The sequence below is a fragment of the Papio anubis genome, chromosome 6 (assembly GCF_008728515.1).
Source record: "Papio anubis isolate 15944 chromosome 6, Panubis1.0, whole genome shotgun sequence".
Taxonomy (NCBI): domain Eukaryota; kingdom Metazoa; phylum Chordata; class Mammalia; order Primates; family Cercopithecidae; genus Papio; species Papio anubis.
Window position 1 is genome coordinate 161,258,072 of NC_044981.1, and position 20,105 is coordinate 161,278,176.

Sequence of the window (20,105 nt, forward strand, 5' to 3'; positions counted from 1 at the left end):
TGATAAAAATGATCTCCCATGAGGGTTTGTTTGCACATCTGAATATTCTGATACTGACTTTTTTTCTCCTGTTGTTTTAGGCAGTAACGCCTAATTCAAGGAAACCCGGAGACAGGTACAGAAAACATACTAAGAACACAGGAACCTCCGGATCCAGGAAAGGTGACTGAGTCCACAATGCCTCCAACAGACCTGAAGATAAATCACAAGACAACGGAACGTCACTGTCTCTTATTTGGTGTCCTATGGCTGAAAATGTGCAGTGTTTCTGATGTATGTATTTATGGGGGCATTTTAGGGTAAAGAGAATTGTGTAAGTTAGGACTTCCCTGACAGAGACATGATCTAGAATCAGAATCCTCGGAACTTCTCATCTCTATGGTTAACTCACGCCCAAGTCCCTGGAGGGCACAGACACAGCCCTGAGGATTTGTCTGCGGGGGCCCTCAGCACCCTTGAGGGTTTACATTAGTGAGACAAATGGCGAATTCACTGCAGCCAAATGTTGCACATTTCATGATGAAAGATAAGTCTCCCCAGACTGGGCTTCATTTATTTCTCCTGCAGTGAAATATGTGTGGATTTGTATTTTTTCATTACTACATAAATACAAGCAGTTTATGAAATGCTGAAGGAATTATCAAAGTTAAATCTCCCATTCTATGGCTATGAAAAGAATTTCCTTGTTGTTTCTTGCTTCATAAAAACACAAGCCATGATCTAATGATTTAATGAAAAAAATCTATTTAATTTAAAAAGTGAAATTAGAATTTGGCACATTTGCTCAATACCTCAGGGGGAGTTAAACCCTTGCTTTCTGAAAATAAAGGGTACTGTAGAAATGTGTACCACCAATTGTCCCAGGTTATTGATTAGTAATGCAGATGGCACTGGATCATAACATCAAAGTTGTTGTTTTGGTTCAGATCATTGTACTATGCATTTCCAGGCTAGCAGACAATTCATTTGTATTTTCACACATACCAATACTTAAATGTCTACTTGATGCTGGCCACCATGGAGGATCTGGGAATACCATGGTAAACAAGGGTGCTGGAGCCCAGGGACCTTGCTATGATACACACCACTACCATGGTCCCAGTAATTCCTGCCAGGTGGCATTCACGCCCTTGTGTAGTCTCCTCCTCCTTTTGTGCACATGGAATGGACCTAATGACTGTTTTCTAACAGAATTTGACAAGAATTCTGGAATGTCATTTTCCAGATTAGGTTACTAGGAGACTGTCGCTTCTTTCTTGGGTGCCCTCTCTTCGCTCTGTCCCATTTGCTCTGCAAGAAGACCTGTCATATTGTGAGCTGCTTGAGACAGGCCCACAGTGGGAGAAACCAATACGCCCAAGGACCATCAAGAACCAACAGCCAATGAGTGGACTTGGGGCAGGACACGCTGGGTGAGCCCGATGTAGCTGCCTGCCCTTGGCCAATAACTTTATTACAGTCTGATGGAGACCCCCAGCTAGGGGCACCTGGCTAAGCTGCTCCCAGATCCCTGCCCCACGCCCCACAATAACATTGAGGGGTTACATGTTTGCTATCTAAGGTTAAAGACTTTGGTAGTAGTTTGATATGCAGAAATAGGTGACTTACACACTTACTTGCTAGAGCCAGGGTCAGATAGCGAACAGATACATCAATGGATGATATGATGTCAAATTGATCTTTCTGCTTTCATGATTTTCTCTTTGTCACTGCTTTTGAGAGATTTGATTGTGATATTCCTTGGTGGTGTTTCCTTTATGTTTCTAATGCTTAGCTGGATTTTAGACTCTTGGAAGTACGAGTGTAATTTTCATTAAATTTGGAAACATTCTAGCCATTATTTCTTCAAATGTTTTTTCTAGTGCCTCCTTACTCTTCAGGGACTCCAGTTACTCATTTTAGGGTTGTTCAAAGTTGTCCCACAGCTCACTCCTGCTTTGCTGATTTTAAAAAATTCATTTTTCGTACTGTGTTTCATTCTGGATCATTTCTATTTCCAAGTCTTCACACTCACTAATTTCTCTTTCTGCAAGGTCTAATTCACTTTTATTCTGTCCAAGAAATTTTACAGGTCCTATACTGTAGTTTTCATCCCTAGAAGTTTGATTGGGGTCTTTTTTATGTCTTCCCTGTCTTCACTTGACTTTTTGAAATATGGAAATCCAGTTATAATAACTGTTTTAATGCAATTTTCTGCCAATTCTCACATTTGTGTCAGGGCTGGGTCAATTTTGAAGGATGGTTGGATGGATGGATGGATGGATGGATGGATGGATGGATGGACGGATGGAATAATTTAGTCCTCATTATGAGTCATTTTCCTGTTTCTTTACATGCCTGGTAATTTTTTACTGGATGCCCAGGTTTGTAAATTTTAACTTGTGTGCTTGATTTTTTTTAACACCTATAAATATCCTTGAACTTTATTCTGGAATGCACTTCAGTTACTTGGAAACAGCTTGAATTTTTTAAATTTTTATTTACTTTTTTTTTTCAGGGCATTGCTCAGTTTAATGCAAATTATTCCGTACCCTGTGGCCAGATACTTCGGCACAGTCTACAGGCTGCTTGTGAATATGGAGCTTTTCCCGTCTACCTATGGAAAGAGACTATTCTCAGCACTGTTACTACTGATCCTTCAGGGTGGCTGTGTCTCTGGCCCTGGGGAGTTTCTTTGCATATGGGTGGTGATAAGGGACTCCACTGAATACTCCCTGGGGACCCTGGGAAGGATGCTGTGCAGCTTCCTCTTCTGTGTTACCCCAACCTGTGAACTCAAATACCTTCTCCTTCCAAGACTCTCATCTCGGTCTTCTCAACTCAGGGAGTCTTCAGAAGCCCTTCCTGTCTACTGTTCCCATCCATATGGCTTACAAACCCTCTCAATTCAGTGAAATGGGACAGTCATAGGATTCACTTTATTTTTCTCCTTTTATGGATCACAGTCCACTTGTCTGATACCTATTGCCTTGCTAATCATGGTCTCACATATTTTGTCTGCTGGAGGTTGTTTGTAGTGGGAGGATATATCCGTGTACTCCATCTCATTCAGAAGTGCAAGGATGATATATGTTTATTCTTAATTAGATTTTTATTTAGATATAATTATAGATTTATATTTAGTTGTACCAAGTAATACAGAGAGCTCATACACCCATTTATCTAGTTTCTTCCAATGGTAACATCTTGTTATAATTGGACGATATTACAACCAGGATATCGACACTAGTAGAGTCACAACATGGCACATTTCTGTGATAGTTAATATTAAGTGTCAACTTGATTAGATTGAAGGATGCGAAGTATTGTTTCTGGGTGTGTCTGTGAGGGTGTTGCCAGAGAAGATTAACATTTGGGTCAGTAGACTGGGAGAGGCAGACCTACCCTCAATCTGGGTGGGCACAATCCAATTGGTTGCCAAAGCAGCTAGAAAAAGCAGGCAGAAGAAAGTGGAATTAGCTGACCTTCTGAGTCTTCTGACCTTCATCTTTCCCCCATGCTGGATGCTTCCTGCCCTCAAACATCAGACTCTAAGTTCTTCAGTATTTGGACTCCTGGACTTACACCAGTGGTTTAACAGGGACTCTCCAGCCTTCAGCCACAGACTCAAGGCTGCACTGTTGGCTTCCCTACTTTTGAGGTTTTGGGACTCAGACTGAGCCACTGCTGGCTTCCTACCTCCTCAGTTTGCAGAGATTGTCTATCATAGGACTTCACCTTATGATCATGTGAGTCAATTCTCCTTGACAGACTCTCTTTCATATATATACATATATCCTATGAGTTCTATCCCTCTAGAGAACCCTGACAGATACAATTTTTATCATCATAAAATCTCTCATATTGCTTTTTTTCTTCTTCTGCCCCTCATATCCCCTCCTTAACATTGGCAGTCACTAATCTTTTCTGTTTATATAATTCTGTCATTTGAAGAATGTTACATAAATGGAATTATACAACATATAAACACTTGGGATTTGTTTTCTCACTCAGCATAGTTCTCAAGAGGTTCATCCATGCTGTATAAATTAATAGTTTATCCTTTTTATTGCTGAGTAGTATTCCATAGTATGGATATATCAAAGTTTAACTGTTCACCCATTGAGGGATATCTGGGTCATTTCAAGTTTTTGTAACGATCATAAATGGCATTGTGTTTTTAACTTCAGTGTGCACATGCTTGTTGCTAGTATATTAAAATATGGTTGAATTTTGTACATTTATCTTGTATTCTATGGCATTAGTCAGCTCTAAATTAGTTCTAGTAATTTTTTTATGGGTATTTGGGAATTACTCTACATCTGTAATCATGCAGTCTACAAATGGGGGTAGTTTTATTTCTTTCCTTTAGATTTGTATACACTTTATTTATTTTTCTTGTTTAATTGCACTGGCTGGACCTTACTGTATATGTTGAGTGAGAGTAGTGAGAGCAGATATCTGGGCCTTGATACAGCTCTTAGGAGAAAATCATTCAGTGTTCCCTAATTAAGTATCATGATATGTGTAAGTATTTTGTAAATGTTTTTTGCCAAGTGGAGGAAGTCCATTCTTGACTATTTCTTGAGAGTTTTTATCATAAGTGGGTATCTGATTGTGAAGTTGTCTATTGGTTTTCTTTCAGTTCAATCAGTTCTCACTTTAAATATTCTGCAGCTCTGTTTTCTGGAGAATACATGTTCAGGATTTTTATATCTTTCTTGGTGGATTGACCCTTTTATCATTGTATAATATATATCTCTATATTTTAATACAGCATAATTTTTTTTCTTTTTCCTGGAGCCATTCTTTCGTGTTAAGTATTCTGAAAATAAATAATCTCTTTTTTTTTGAACTGATAATGTCTCGATTCCCTCTTCATCCCTGAAGGATACTTTCACTGGATATGAAATTGTTGAGTTGACAGTTGTTTTCTTTCAGCCTGTGAAAAAATGTGCCACTTTCTTTTGGCATTTATTGTTCCTGGTAAGAAATACACTGTCATTTTTTTAGTCCTTTCCCTATGATTAAGGTGTCATTGCTCTCTCACTAATTTTAATATTTTTTTATTTTTCCTTTGTTTCCAGATGTTTGGCTATGATGAGTCTTAGTATGAATTTCTTTGGTTTTACCTTTTTACTGTTTCACTCAGCCCCTTGAATCTGTGGTTTTATGTCTTTCACTACATTTGAGAAGCTTCCAGCCATTACTTTTTAAAACACTATTTTAGCTCCAACTACTTTTCTCTTCTCTGCTGGGATTTTGATGACATAAATGTATATTTTGTTAAAATTCTATCAGTCTCTGATGTTCTCTTGCTTATTTTCAGTCTATTTTCTCTCTGTTGCTCAGGATGGGTAAGTTCTAATGTCCTATCTTCAATTTTCCCATTGTTAAAGCTTGAATTTTTGTGTCCCACAAAATTTCATATGTTAGAGCCTTAAGCCCAGTGTGGCTATATTTTGATATGGGTCCTTTAAGGAAGTAACTAAGGTTAAATGAGATTATAAGGGTGGAATTCTGATCTGATAGAATTTGTATCCTTGTCAGAGAGCTTGTGCTTGTGCAGGCATCTCTCTCTCTCTCTCTCTCTCTCCCGCGCCCCAACCCTGCTTCTCTCTTTATATTTATACACATACCAAAGAAAAGTCATGGGAGGACACAGTGAGAAGGCAGCTGTCTGCCAGCCAGGAAGTGAGCCCTCACCAGAAATCACATTGGCCAGAAGATTGATCTTGGACTACTCACTCTTCAGAACTGTGAGAAACATATTTCTATTGTTTAAGCAACCCAGTCTGTGGTATCTTGTGGTGGCAGCCTGAACAGATAGATTTTAATACTAAAAAGCTCGGTGCTTTTGTAACAAATACCTGAAAATGAGGAGGCAGCTTTAGAACTAGGTAATGTGTAAAAGCTAGAGGAGTTTTGGGGTACATACCAGAAAAAGTCTAGATTACCATGAAGGGACTATTGGTGGAAATGTGTACATTAAAGGTGACTCTGGGGAGGACAGCAAGAAAACAGAAGAGCTGAAGAGAAAGTCTTCATCTTCTTGAGAATGCATATATCATCATAAACAGATTGTTGGTGGAAATATGGATGGGAATGGTCATTCTAGTGTTGTCTCAGGTGGAAATGAGGAACAGGTTATTGGAAATTGAAGTAAGGGTGATCCTTTTTATAAAGTGGCAAGCACCTTAGCTAAACTGTGTATTGACATTTTGTGGAAGGTGAACTTTGAGAGTGATGAAATTGGATATTTAGCTGAGAAGATTTCTAAGAAAAATATTGAAGCATATTAAGTTTTCCTTACATTAGGAGTAAGACACGAGAGGAGAGAGATAAATTGAAGAAAGTATTCAGCAAAAAGGAACCAGAACTTGGCGATTTACAAAATTCCTAGACTATCCATATTGCAAAAAAGGAGAAAACATGTTCCAAAGAGAACACTATGGGTATAGATGAACAACTACTTGATAAGATTCATGTTTCTGTAAACCACAAATGTAATCAACCACTTCAGCAGAAGCCAGAAACAGAAATGGGATTATACTCACAGAGACACTGCCGGTTTGAAGTAAAGGAACCTAAGAAAGTGTGACACAATGGAAGAAGGCTATTGGACTTCTGGAATCTACAGAAGGGGACCATAAAGCTATTGAGCTGTGAACATGGTTCATCCTTTAAGAAAAAGAAAAGAATGTCCCTGAAGGGGATTCAGAGGTTATCAGGGCCTCCTCCTCAGTTTCAAAGATGGAGCTACCACCTCTGTTTCAATGGGCTTGGCTGTTGTCACCCAAGTCCTTATAGGCAGAACCACCTGGCAAGTCTCAAAGGCAGGGCCACCACAGCTGAAGGAGCAGGTCTTCCCTGCAGAACTATGGGAGTGATGCTGCCATCTCAATGGGCCTGGAAGAAGAAGCATTGATCCAAAGTGTATTCTTGTCTTCAGATCTATCAGAATTTGCCTGCTGTTTTTGGTTTGCATAGAATCCATCACTTCTTTCTTCTTTGCTGTTTCTTCCTTTGGAATAGGAATGTCCATTCTGTACCTGTCTTGTCATTATATTTTGGAAGCACACACTTGTCTGTTTTCACATGTTCACAGGTAGAGAGGTGATACGGTTTGGCTGTGTCCCCACCCAAATCTCATCTTGAATTATAGCTCTGATAATTCCCACATGTTGTGGGTGGGACCCCGTGGGAGATCACTGAAACATGGGGGTAGTTTTCTCCATATTGTTTTCATGGTAGTGAGTAAGTCTCATGAGATCTGATAGTTTTATAAGAGGAAAGCCCTTTTGCTTGGTTCTCATTTTCTCCATTGTCTGCCATCATGTAAAACATGTTTTTCACCTTTCACCATGATTGTGAGGCCTCCCCAGCCACACAGAACTTGAGTCCATCAAACCTCTTTTTCTTTATAAATCACCCACTCTTGGGTATGTCTTTATCAGCAGTGTGAAGAAGGATTAATTCAAGAGGCGTTCTACCTCATCATGAATCATACCTTGAGTCTCACTCATGTCTGATTTAGATGAGTTTGATGAGACTTTGGAATGTAGACTTCAGGGTTGATGCTGGAATAAGTTAAAACATTCAGGGCTGTCAGGATGATATTTGCACACAAGAAGAACATGAATTTCAGGAGGTCAGAGGTAGAATGTTATGGACTGAATATTTGTGTCCTCCCAAATTCATATGCTGAAGCCCTATCCTCCAGTGTGGCTGTCTTTACAGCTGGGGCATCTAAGGAAGTAATTAAGATTAAATGAGTCCATAAGAGTGGGGTCGTTATCAGGTAGAATTAGTTTCCTTATAAGATGAGACATCAGAGAGTTCGCTCTCTCTTACTGCAAGTGCTCCAAAGAATTACCGTGTGAGGATGCAGCAAGCAGGTGGACATCTACAAGCCCAAAAGAGAACCCTGGCTGGACACGGATCAGCTGGAACTTGGATTGTGGGCTTCCCAACCTCTAGAACTGTGAGGAATAAGTTTCTGTGTAAGCCATCCAGTCTGTGGTAGTTTGTTATGGCGGCCAACAGACTAAGAAAACAGCCAGCATGCACCCCTCCATTCTGCTGTCAAGGCTTCCATTGAGTGTTGTATTTCAGCTGTGTGCAGTAAATGTAGTCATGATACAAACTAAACACTCACAGAAATATTGTAGCAAACAAAAACTCACAAGAAATGCAAACTCATGATGTAAAGACTGGCAAACAAGAAGGCTTGATTTCAAAGAAACAAACAAAACTCTTGGGCCTAAGACATTGGGTTTTGGTGCCTTTGGAAATTATCTAAAACGTGTCAGTTAATGACTCAATACAGCTGTGATTGATTAGCCAGTCATTTGTGGGACCATCATAGTTACTCAGCATTTTCTCTTAAATGCTTACTCTTTAAAATAGTTACTGAATTATCTGCATGTATTTAATAAATAAATATTTGTTAAGGGCCCTTTATTTCCTTGGTGCCATTCTAAGCATGGAAATTAGATTTTAAAAAATAATGTACTTAATACTTATATTGATTGTATTTCGGTTTTAGCCTTATAATTATGAAAAAGAAAAGTCCTCAGTATTTAGGGTGTGTATTGTGGGCACTGATCTAATGACTACTTAAAAAAGAATTCTTCTTCTTTACTTCTAGTAGAAGCTGTTTCTTACCGTTGTTTATAACAGAAAGGAAAGACTAAGTATTAAATATATGCAGCATAAAGCCTCCCTTGGTCTCCATCTTCATGTAGAATTATTCCTGAAAAATTGCAGTGACTCAAAAGGCTTCATGATCCCCACAGGTGGTCAGAGGTTTCAGTGTGGCAGCTGGCAAGTCCAACCCACCGCTGCGGAACAGCAGCAGGGGGACCACTAGAAAGAGCCAGTTAGAAGGATTTATTTTCTGTTTGGTTTTTTTTTTTCCCTCCTTAATCAATGGAAAAATATCTGTAATACTTAGCCTGATAAGCAGAAAAAGGGAAATGTAAGACTCAAATTATTGGTTCATAAAATAAAGCTCCAGACAATTCTGTTTTATTACACAGAATGGATTGGTTGTGGTCTGTTAGCAGGCAGAGGTACTATGCATACAGATACCATAATAATAGTAAAGAATGGTTGAGTGGAGAACCAGTGCCTCTGCTCCAATTATTTTTATAATTGCTCTCTATCTACTGTCTCTGCAGATATTCCATAAACAGTGTGCAACACTAACTCCATCCTTCTGTTGCATTTGTTATTATTTTTGCTATAGATAAAATTTTCAACCATGTAGAAACAAAAGTTTAAAACTGTTATGTTGCTCTGTGCATTTACAGGTTTGCCATAATGTGGCATAATTGGACATGCTGTTAAAAGACCGAATTAAACACCTCATGTTTTGGTAAAGAAATGAACCCAAGAAGTAGTAAAGATAGTGGGGAATTCCTGAATCCCAAAAGTCTTCTTAATTTTGACCATTTGACGTTTGTGTGTGTGTGTGTGTGTGTGTGTGTGTGTGTGTGTAGTAATTCAAATCAGAAAACCAGCCAAAAGGGGCCAGCTCTCAAAATCCAGGCGCTTTAGTGAGACAAAGACTATTTCAGATTTCAAGGGCTCAACCCTGTGGATTAATATCTTGCCATTCAAAGAGGTAGTTAGTACTGTGAGGTCATTTATTGATTTTGTTAACAAATATTTGTGGACTACTTACGATGGGCCAGGACCTGTTTTGATGCTGAGGGTCAGTGGATTTCAAAGCTAAATATGTAAGAATTTACATATGTAATATGTAGTTATTATATGTAAATATGCATTTACATATTTTAGATTTCAAAGCTAAATATGTAATAAATATGTAATGTGTTGCCAGAAACATTTTTCCCTGAGCAGCAACTGAACAGTGGGAAACCACTCAGCTGGAGTCATGGTCCCATTGGCCCTGCTGGCCTACTGTCCTGCAGTTTTGATATATCAGCATTCATTGAAGATAAAATTGCTTTTCCCTGACGTTTTTTGTTTGTCTCAAAAGCAGTCTAAGACATGCTTTCTTCATTTGAGAGATGTCCAGAAGAGGGCTTGAAAAAGAAGACCAAATACAATGTTGTCAGTAGTGCACCAGGATTGGGAAGGGTAAAAACGTTCACAGAAGACAGAATAGACAAGAGACTAGCTGAGGGATCAGTGTATCCGTACATAAGCAGACAACTAATAATAAAAGTAAAGAATGGTTGAGTTTCCAAACCTACTGCTTTGTAAAAACAAAACAGAACAAAAAGCACCCTAAATTTTAGTGGCTCAAAACAACCATAATGTTTCTGCTGATCTTGCTTGGCTCACGTATATGACGGCATCAGTCAGCGATTCAGACCTGGATGGAATTCTGATGCATCCTCACATACTCGTGGTGGGAGCTGGTGGGGTGCTGGAACCTTCTTCTCTTTTCTCTCACCACTCTCTTACCCCTTTTCTCTCCCACCACTCTCTTACCCCTTTCTCTCCCTGCACCCTTCTCCATTTATTCACTAGGCTGGCCCAGGCTTCTGTATTTGGCAGCAGGACAATCTAAGAAACTGAAGGCAGAAGCTGCAAGGTCCTGAGACCCAGGCTCTGACACTTCCCCAGTGTCACTTCTGCCAGGTTCTGTTGGTGAAAGCAAATCACAGGGAACAGATCTAATGGTCAGTGATGTAGACTGTATCTCTTAAAGGGGGTTATGCAGAAAATTGTGACCATATTTGATCTACAGCACCTATTAAGGACTGCATGTCCTGTGTATAAGAACATAATTATGTAAATATATAATATACATATTTCAAAATAACCACTGTTGAATAAGAGATGACTGGAAATTAAAACACATAAAATAAGAAAAGACCATGAGAGGGTGCAAAATAGGCTTTTGCACCTATTACATTGTTGAAACAATGTAAAACTTGTAGTAAAGTTGCAACAATTTTTTGAAGAACTTCCATCTGTCATTTATTTGAATTTCCCAAATGCAGATATTTTACCACATTTGCTTCAGCAGTAGAATAAGGATGAATAGGTACATATAAATTCAGAAAGTAGATTAGTAGATGTGGGTGGGAGAGTGAGAATAGGAACTGAGTACTGATGGATAAGGGGTTTCTTTGGGGGCTGTAAAAATGTATAGAATTAAAATGTATATAATTAAATTTATTAAAAATGTATATAATTAAAAATGTATATAATTAAAAAATATAGAATTGAGCGGCACAACTCAGTGGGTATACTAAAAACATGAAATTCTACACTTTTGATAAGTTAATTTTATGGTATGTGAATTATATCTTAATAAAACTGTTTAAAATACTATCCATGAGCATTAGGTGAACGAATTTCGTTATTAATGAAATCAAATGCAAGGTTGTGGGGCTTAATGTACGCTAGAACTCGATTCTAGATCACCAGAGAGGCTACAAGGTCGAAGTAAATAGGAGGATATTGGTGAAGTCCGTGAAGTGACCGGGGAACTTATATCCCCGCCCCTCTGAGTATGTCTTTCAGCCTGAGGCCTCAGGCGGTTTCAGTTATTTCACGGGCCCAACGTGGGACTCTCTGACTCAATGGAGTTAGAGAAATTGAGCAGCTTGCCTGGATCCCCTGGCCTGTGTGTGGTGGGAACTGAGTAGGAAGAAACCGAGGCCTGACTCCCGCCTCCTGCACCCTGCCGGTATATGTAGGTAGGGATCTGATGGGCCAGTTTTGACTTGGTGGGGTATATAAAACAGACATGGCAATCCCTCCCCCCTCCCCCCTCCCCATAATAGGCCCCCGTGTGTGATGTTCCCCTTCCCGAGTCCAAGTGATCTCATCGTTCAGTTCCCACCTATGAGTGAGAACATGCGGTGTTTGGTTTTCTGTTCTTGGCATAGTTTGCTGAGAATGATGGTTTCCAGCTGCATCCATGTCCCTACAAAGGACACAAACTCATCCTTTTTTATGGCTGCATGGTATTCCATGGCATATATGTGCCACATTTTCTTAATCCAGTCTGTCACTGATGGACATTCGGGTTGATTCCAAGTCTTTGCTATTGTGAATAGTGCCACAATAAACATACGTGTGCATGTGTCTTTATAGCAGCATGATTTATAATCCTTCGATGTAAATGATGAGTTGATGGGTGCCGACGAGTTGATGGGTGCAGCACACCAACATGGCACAAGTATACATATGTAACAAACCTGCACGTTATGCACATGTACCCTAGAAGTTAAAGTATAATTAAAAAAAAAAAAAAAAGAAGAAGACATACATCAGAGACAAAAAATAAAGTTTCTTTCAACTCTGATAAAAAATAAAAAATAAAAAAATAAAAATAAATAAAAAAACAAAACAGACATGGCACCATTGTATATTTATAAATACATATAGAAAAATAGAAATATCAAATATTGTTCAAAGAAAAAGAAACCTGAAACTAAACAGAGTTGACATAGACAATTGTTCCATCTTTGGCTGATCAGAACATTCTTTGTGTAAGTATCTTCCAGAAGCATCTGGTTTTCCTTCACAAAACGTTTGTTCTCATTTTAATTTGTTGCTTGTAGTTTGCATTAAGTCTTATATTTTAATTCATTTTATGTGCCATTTACCTAGAAAATTACTAATAAGAAAGAACCATAGCAACTAAATAACAACTGATACCTCTTGGAAAGGCTTAAATGAGTTTTGAATAACTTCTTGATTGCTACTGTAGCTAAAATATGTGTTTTGTGAAAAACGCACATTATATTATTGTCATGGTAAGAAACTGAGATAAATTACAGGTAATTCCCATTTTGTAGTACCGTTTCTATGGTTATATAAGCAATTTATGTTACTTCAGTACTTGTTACCATGGTTATCTCAGGTAATTCCAGGTTAGTAAAATTAAAATGGTGTGGGTATTTTTGTTTGTTTGTTTGGTTGGTTGGTTTTGTTTTGTTTTGTTTTTGGTGATGGTTGTTGAGTAACATCGTTCATGTGGAAAGAAAGAAATATCCCTTATTGGTAAAATAGAGTATTTCACTTAGTCGTGGTACTGGGTGACTACAGGAGAGTAAAAGAGTGGGCAACTCATTCTTATTGGGATCCCCCTCTTCTCCTCTCCTCCCGTTAGACAACTGTGAGACCCAGGTATCTCGAGCAGCTCCAGTTAAGCTCTTGCACATGACGGGCTGAGCCACGATAACAGATGGAAAATAAACTCTAAATCCCAACATTCTCTCAGCTGCTTGATATAAAAAGAGTGACAGAAAAATTAATGACTGCGAGCTCAGAAACAGAAAGCACTGCCCAGATGCTTGTTTCGTCGTTGCTGCTAATACTGTTTCTATTGTTTATTCATTTTTCTCTTGTTCTCCTCTGATGGACACATGGACTGACATAAACTTAAAGAAGAGATATGTGTATCGGAGTAGATGCCTGAAATGACTTTTGAAGGTGTGATGGTGGTCAGGGAAGATATCTTTAGTACAGGATTGATGCGCCAAGCCTGCCAGGGATAAGGGAGTGGTAGAAACTCCACTGGAAGAGCATGGACATCCTCATGGGCAGAGCAACAATGTCCAAAGCACATGCTACACTGGACTTGGCCGACGTCTAGGAGTGACTAAGTTTCTTCTGGCTACCAGTTAGGTTTTAGCCAAGGGACCCCACTGATTAGTCATGTGACCTTCATTTGACTTGGTAGTAGTCTCTAAAAGTCAGAAACCAAACGTCTGGCCCTCCCCTAGAGAGCCTTGTGAGGTAAGTGGGGAGAGAGAGACGTCACTGGAATTTTACATTATAAATGTTGTGTGACTTTATCTTAGTTTTTTTCTCATTATCTTTTTCTCACTTTTCTTACCCCCACAGTTTCTTAGCTTTGCTTTCTTGCCCTCCTCATCCATCTGATTTAAATTTTACATTTTGTTGTTTCATGTGTATTTCTGTTAAGCTCTGATAAACCCTTATGAGGCAGAGTATGGTGTAAGTTAATAAAAGTAATAGAAGTTAGGAACCATTATTGCAATGACAGTATAAAAGTAGAATAAGAACTGCACATACTGCGTATGCGGACCCATGTACAAGTGTGCACAACACTGTTTCAGTTAAAAATCTATATGTCTACATTCACATCTGTCTGTTTTTTAAAAATGTTTGTTATTTGAGGGTTTGTAAATTAAATCATTGCTAAAAGCGTAAAGCTATTACATATCTAATTTTGCCCAACTTACATAAATACCAGGATTTTCCAGTACAATTCATAATCTAACAGAATATCTTATTGGGAAACCATAAAACCAATTCTACATCTCTTTATGCCAATACCAATAGGGTGCATATTTCAGTAGATACGAATAATGTGTCCACTACATTCTAGGAAATGTATGTTACTGTATCTCCAGGAAAATTTGTGGATAATATCTTATTTTCCTTTTTTCTTTCTCCCTATGGAGACAGGAAGAAGTTTTGATACAAGAGAAAGAAACAATCCTCAGACAAAAACATACCTGGTTCCTTACCATGTAGATCAATTAGAGCAACTTAACTGAATTTTCTGCCGGTCTCTTCCTGTACAAATCGCTCCTGTTGAGAGATCCTCACAATTGCTGTGAAATTCAAAGAAAGAAAGTAACTTTTCATAACCTGTGAGTACATACAATACTAACATAAGACACCAAATTATTAATAAAAAGTCATAAATCAAAGTTCATCACTTTTCTTACCAAATACATTAAACACATCTGGATAAAACCACTTTCTACTCCACAAACGAACTTGGAAAGAATATATTTGGATTGCTTAGTGGGATTCCCTTCCCACAACACATTCATAGTGTCTCTTTCTCTGTTTCTCTCCTTGTTTTTAAAGCAGGATTACTTTGTTTTAGACCTGTCATTCTTCCAGGTTGCTAACTGGACAAATTCTGTCTTTGAATATGCAATTGAGTCAGCCTGTTTCAAGAAATATTACGCAGAGTGTATCAAAGCAAATACAACTGCAGCTCAATTTTAATAATGCTTTTACTTTCATTATAAAGTATGTTCAATGGCAGTTTCAAAATTAAATGAAAATTTTTACGTGACATCTTAGCACCCATAGGATAATTGAAAAAGAAGGTTGGCTGAGTAGATTAGGTTATGAAAGCTAAGATGTCAAAAGAATTTTTGTTTAAAAAAATGAAATCTCTTTTCAATTTGGGGAACATACGGCAGAAGAATCATAGATCTGGAAGAAAGGAACATTAAGCATTCAACAGGTACAGCTCTCTAGTATGGAAGAAATTTTAAAATAAGAACAACTGCAACAAGCAAGAGGCTCACATTGCCTCCTTGAGCGTGAGAAGGATTCTCCATATTCTTCAGATCATTATACGGAAGATCTCTCCTCAAATCAGAGCAAAAAACATGACATTCAGTTTCGGCATTGTTGCATTTATTGCTCAAAGCATTTAACTTTTCTCGTTTTATCGACATTCTGTATGAGACTCCTTATTTCTCCCATAACTGCAGTAGGTTGGCAGTACTTATGTTAGCAATGTGATGTTGAAGGTTCAATGCAGTCACTTGACCTGGAGTTTGCGGTGAAGATAAACAACAAGGATTATTTATTTTACCAGCAGAGTAGCCCTGATGAGACTATGGGATTTCCTTCTAAGTAAGGATTTCCAGACGTCCCAATCAAGATGATCAATACAATTAAAAATGAAATAAATTACCATTTTCATTAAATATATGGAAATAGCATATTCATTTATTTTACTAAAAATGAAATGGATTAGCATATTCTTAGTGGTTATTTTAAGATTAGATATCAAGAATGTAATTGCTCAGTTGTGGCAAATGTGATCGACCCATCCCCTCAATTAATCCTTTTTTTTTTTTTTTGAGACAGGTTCTCACTCTGGTGCCCAGACTGGAGTACAGTGGCATGATCATGGCTCACCGCAGCCCCAACCTCCTGGGCTCAAGTGATCCTCCCACCTCAGCCTCCCATGTAGCTGGAACTACTGGGATATGCCAGTATGCCCAGCTAATTTTAAAATTTTTTGTAGAGATGGAGTCTCGCTTTGTTACCCAGGCTGGTCTCAGACTACTGACCTCAGGTGATCTTCCCTCCTTTGCCTCCTAAAATACTGGGATTATAGGCATGAGCCACCACATCCAGTCTAACTATTCTCATTTGAACAAAAGTTGTTTTTATGTACAAAGCAAAATTAATTTTAAATATTTTCTAACCTAATGTATACTAATTATTAGTAGATATACAAAATGAGCATTTTAATATGCCAGAGTCAAATTCTATTTTATTTTATTAAAACAAAAACACACAAGATAGATATGTTTCTTTTCATATGTCAAAGGTAAGAGTCATCGAGGAGCAACCTATCCCCAGGTCACCTGCCATACATTGGCAAAATCCAGGCCTTCAATTTATAGTCTGTGTTTTTACATATTTTTTTTTGTAATGTTGCTACCTATGTTAGTAGCCCTTAATCATTCTAATCTCTGTAACCACAGTATTAAAATTTATTGAGTCCACCAAGAACTTTGGTTTACGTAAGATATATCAATGACTTTGCCATATCAGGATTTAAATGAGAAAAACTTAAAATATGTATTTAGTCATTGAATAATAATAAATCTATTACATGTTAACAAAAATAATATACCTTCTGATACCTATGCTTGTCAAAGCAAAATATTATTGAGAAGGGGGTCATTCTTTTAAAGTTTTTAATGAATTTCTTTAGTATCTGGCTTAAAAGAAGACAGCTGAATTTCCATGTCTGCTTCTGCATTCAATGTAGTGCAATATATTGCTTTTGTTAATATATGTACTAAAAATAACTGGCATCACACAGATACATTTTTGGAAAAGGAAGGAGTATTATATTTGCCTTTCTAGATAACTGTGATGTGTATAAATAACCCGAAGTCAATAGTTAGCAGTTTCTTAAAGGTTAGTTCCTGCAGGAGTGGCTCACAACCCAGCACTTTGGGAGGCTGAGGTGGGAGGATTGGTAAAGGCCAGGAGGTTGAGACTGCAGTGAGCCAAAATCATGCCACTTCACTCTAGCCTGGAACACAGAGAGAGACTCCATCTCTCAAAAAAAAACAGTTGCAAATATAGACTCTCAAACCATAGCAAACTTTGTACACTTGTGAGAGAGTAAGAGGAGTGAAAAAAACATTTTATTCTTGATCTCACAAAACCTCTGCAAGTCCATTGCACTTACTTCAGGGGTTCTCAGGTCACATTTTAAAAACCATTAATCTTTAATATTAAGTAATATTTGTGAGTATGATTTTAATGATTATATAATATCTTAAGAATAAATCTCCCATCATGATAATCCTCCACTTACTATTTGTATTCCAGATTTTATTTATATAAATAATCCCACCCTTTTTTCATATTTCTATTTATGGTGGATGTTTTTAAAATACTGCTAATGAGTCAGTATGGATCTTGTAAGGCATTACTGCATATGACCAAATATCTTTCATAGCTGTTACAGTCAATCTTGCTATGAGTATTCTTGTGCATCAGGTGAACATTTCTGTTGAGTATATACCTCTTGATGGAATTGCTGGGTCATGCATTTACTCATGTTCCACATGAAGAGCTACTTCCCAACAATTTTCTAGAGGAGTTTTCCCAGTTGACCCTCCCATTAGCATTATAGGACAGTTCCAATTGCATCATCTTCTTGACACACTTGGTAATTGTTTTAGTGTATTTTCCATTTTACCTAATATGGTACAAGTGGAACTGTATCCCATTATGGTTATAATTTTCATTTCCCTGATGACTTACAGATGAGCAAATTAATACGTTTATTGGCAATTTGAGTATTCTGTTTTGTGAGATGTTTTTTCAAGTTTTGCTCATTTTTTAAATTTGGTTGTCCACCTTAGACTTACTTGCTTGTTAGAGTTCTTTATGTATGCCAGAGATCAGCATCTTGTTGACTGTGTGTATTTAGATCTACTCCCATGATGGGGCTTGCTTTTGCAATATGTCAATCACTTTAAATAATTTGTAATATATTTCAGTATATTTATTTCCTCTTTTGTAGTTACTGCTTTTTTCTTATTTCTTTATGAAATCAGCCCAACTCCAAGGTCAACCTGATGTTCTCTTGTTTCCTGCTAAAATAGTTTTCATTTTAATATCAATTTAAATATGAATTCCATCTGAAATTTGATTTTGTGTTTTGTCTTAGGATTCCATGTACACTTTATTTTCCAGGAGAGAATATAATTACATAGCACCAACCACCAATTTTTCCACTGAACTGTATTAATTAATATAGTTTTTTGTTAGGTCTTGATTTTGTGAATATAAATTCCCCAGATTTATTCTTCCAGACCACCTTCACTAATCTTGTGCTTTTGTATTTCTGTAATTTTAGTATCATTGTATCAATTTCTAAAACAAAGTTCTTGGATTTTGAATTTAGGTTGAGATTGATGTGAATTTATAGAAAAATTTTGGGAATATTGACATCTTCACAATATTGAATGTTTCAGTCTGTGAACATACAATTGGGAAATATTGTTCATCTTTCATTAGATTTATTTCTAGTGTTTGATATTATTAACATTGCAATATTGTATTGATATTACAATAGTAAGTGGCAGCTTTTAGAAATATAAATTTTCCAATTGTTTGTTGCTAGAACATAAAATACAATTACTTTTTTTAATGACCATGTGTCCAGGAAGCTTGTTAATTCTAAATATTAATTTTAAACAGTTTGTTGATTCTTTGGATGTTCCAGATATACCATCACGTCTGCAAACAATGACAGGCTTGATTTCACCTTTAAAATTCACGTGCAATTCTTTTTTAGCCTTGTAACAGAGGCTAGATAATTCAGAACTTCATTGAATAAGAATAACAAGCATCTCTTGATTTTTCTTGATCTAAGAGGTGGTGGAGGGATGTTTTCAATATCCCAGCATTGAAAATCATGGCTTTATTAATAGTTTTTCTTTTTCAATTAAAAATGTGCTCTCCCTTTGGAGGCCAAGGTGAGAGGATTGCTTGAGCCCAGGAGTTTGAGACCAGCCTAGGCAATATCGTAAGATCTCATCTCTACAAAAAAAATTTAAAAATTAGCCAGGTGTGGTGACACATGCCTGTAGTCTCACCTAATTGTGAGGCTGAGGGAGGAGGATTCATGAAGTGAGCCATGATCACGCCACTGTACTCCAGCCCTCGCTACGGAGTGAAACCCTGCCTCAAAATTATTAATTAATTAATTAGTTAAATAAAAAGGACTCTCATTATTAGTTTAATAGTATTTTTTAATAAAGAATGGGCATTAAATTTTTAATGTTTTCTGAAATTATCTAGATGATATGGTTGTTATGACTTTGATTCTTAATGTGGTTAAAGGAAACATTGATTGATAACCGATTGTTTTCCAACTTCAGAGTTTTATGATAAGCCCTACTTGGTTGTCATGTACCATCCTTTACGTGTATTATGGAATTTAAGTTTCTAATATTTGTTAATTTTTGAGAGAAATTAGTCAGAAATTTTATTTTTCGTTGTGCTTGTCATGTTTTATAGCAACGATTATGCTAAAGTCTTAAGAAGGTATGGACACATCCACATTATTTCTGTAGCAGTTCAGAGTAAATAAAAATTACAGGTGGTCCCTGACTCCCTGACTTATAATGGTCAGTATTCAGTAGCAAATGTACTTTGAGTACTCATATAATCCTTCCGTTTCCACCTTTAGCTACAGTATTCAATAAATTTCATGAAATCTTCAACACTTTATTATAAAAAAGCTTTGTGTTATATAATTTTCCCAACTGTAGGCTGATGTAAGTGTTCTGAGCGTGTTTAAGGTAGGCAAAACTAAGTTACGATGTTCCATAGGTGAGGTGTATAAAACACATCTTTGATTTACAATATTTTCAACTTACAATGGGTTTATTGTGAGGTAACACCACTGTAAGCCAAGGAGTATCTGCATATCCATACGCTTGATCCTTTTCTATCCATGCTGGGTTTTGTTTATTTTATCCATTCTTTAAAGAAGGGCTTTACATTTCCAACTATGAATGTGCTTCCAGTTAAATTTCCAGTTTTATTGTTTAAAAATGTCTCCCATTGTATTTTATGTACAATAGTTCTTC

The 20,105-nt window shown here is 37.2% G+C and overlaps 1 long non-coding RNA gene across 1 annotated transcript in view; it reads left to right on the forward strand.

The window, feature by feature from the left end:
- The first annotated feature begins 1,255 nt into the window (after positions 1–1,255).
- LOC103884136 overlaps positions 1,256–20,105 on the forward strand; it is a 32,598-nt gene continuing 13,748 nt past the window's right edge. The window contains exons 1-2 of the long non-coding RNA XR_646642.4: positions 1,256–1,412; positions 14,407–14,594. This is a non-coding gene — a long non-coding RNA (uncharacterized LOC103884136). The remainder of the gene's footprint in view (positions 1,413–14,406; positions 14,595–20,105) is intronic.